The sequence below is a fragment of the Vigna radiata genome, unplaced genomic scaffold (assembly GCF_000741045.1).
Source record: "Vigna radiata var. radiata cultivar VC1973A unplaced genomic scaffold, Vradiata_ver6 scaffold_284, whole genome shotgun sequence".
NCBI classification, from domain to species: Eukaryota; Viridiplantae; Streptophyta; class Magnoliopsida; order Fabales; family Fabaceae; genus Vigna; species Vigna radiata.
In genome coordinates, this window is record NW_014542217.1 from 108,792 (window position 1) to 110,595 (window position 1,804).

Below are 1,804 nucleotides of genomic sequence, written 5' to 3' on the forward strand. Positions count from 1 at the left end.
CTGAGTAGTAAGATTCTGAATAGAAGCTCTGGTTTCCTACTGAAACTGAGCTCTGGATTCCTGCTGAAATTGCATGTTTTGAATAGTCATCTGCTTCACCAACTCCTCCAAGGTAAGCTCAGAAGAAGAAATGGGAGGTTGAATAGCTGACTGGGCAGGAATCTCTTGCTACTGTTGCCTCTGATATCTCTGAACATGTGGAGGCACATATGGTTTGTTAGGACCTGCAACATTTTGGAAAAATGGTTGTTGCTGCTGTGGTTGCTGCTGCTGTTGTGCATTATTGTTCCATCTAAGATTTGGGTGATTCCTCCACCTTATGTTATACCTATTGCTGGACAAGTCATAACTTGGCTGTTGTGGCTGCCTGTTGGTTTGTATGTTTGCAGCATAGGCTGGAGATGCATCATGGCCAGTAGGTTGTTACAAAGTAGGGCAGTCATCTGTAAAGTGCTCATTGGAGAGGCATACACCACAATGTCGTGCAACAAATTTAGATGGAGATGCTGGTGTCTGACTTGAAGCCATCTGCGACACCAAACTCACAACGGAGTCAATCTTGCTTTCTAATTTCCTGTCATCAGATGATGAAGACTGGGTAACAATATCATGCACTCCCCTCACTACAATAGTATCACTCCTGGTGCCAAATAGCTGGGAGTTAGAAGCCATCTTCTCAATCAATTGCCTGGCTTCAGTATGAGTCGTAGCTCCTAGTGCTCCACCACTGGCAACATCAATCATACTCCTATCCAAGCTATTGAGACCTTCATAGAAATATTGGAGAAGGAGTTGCTCTGGTACCTGATGGTGAGGACAACTGTCACAAAGCTTCTTGAATCTCTCTCAATACTCATATAAGCTCTCTCCACCAAGCTGCCTAATCCCAGTGATGTCTTTTTTGATAGCTGTGGTTCGGGATGATGGGAAAAACTTTGCTAAGAAAAACCTCTTCATATCATCCCAACTGGTGATGGCTCTAGGCGCTAAGCAGTACATCTACTCCCTTGCTGCATCCTCTAATGAATAAGGAAATGTCCTTAAGAAGACTTGATCCTCAGGAACATCTTGAGGCCTCAGGGATGAACACACATAGTGGAAATCTTTCAGATGCTTATGCGGACACTCACCTGCAAGGCCATGAAACTTGGGCAACAAATGGATCAGTCCAGTCTTGAGAACAAATGGTACGTCCTCATCAGGATATTGGATACACAAGCTTTCATAACTGAAATCAGGTGCAGCCATCTCCCAAAAAGTCCTCTCGCGAGGTGGAGGTTGTGCCATATTGTTCTCAGTGCGAAAAACAACAGAATCAGAATCAAATGCAGATGCAACAGATGCAGTAGATGCAGTATGCACAAAGTATTCAATAGTGGATTCAGATTCAACAGTAGGATGCACAGTATCTAATGGAACAGACTCAAAAACAGACTCTAAAGACAAATTCCTAGAATGCCTAACTAACCTATGAAAAGTCTTATCAATCTCAGGATCAAAGGGTGGTATGAATCCAGGATTTCCTCTAGTCATGCACTATATCACAACACCCTATGATCATGAAACAATAGCACAAAAATTCAAAACACAGAAAACAACACAAGACACAGACACAAGACTCAAAATTGAACCGTTGGTCCCCGGCAACGGCGCCAAAATTTGATGGGCTGTCGCAGCCCATACAAATTTGATTGCATATAAGAAATGCAGTATAGTTAGGGAATGACCCCTAGGTCGTCTCTCAAGGACCAATCTTGTGGTTCGAGAATCGAGTCAAACACGAAGTGGGGGGGGGGGGGGGTTG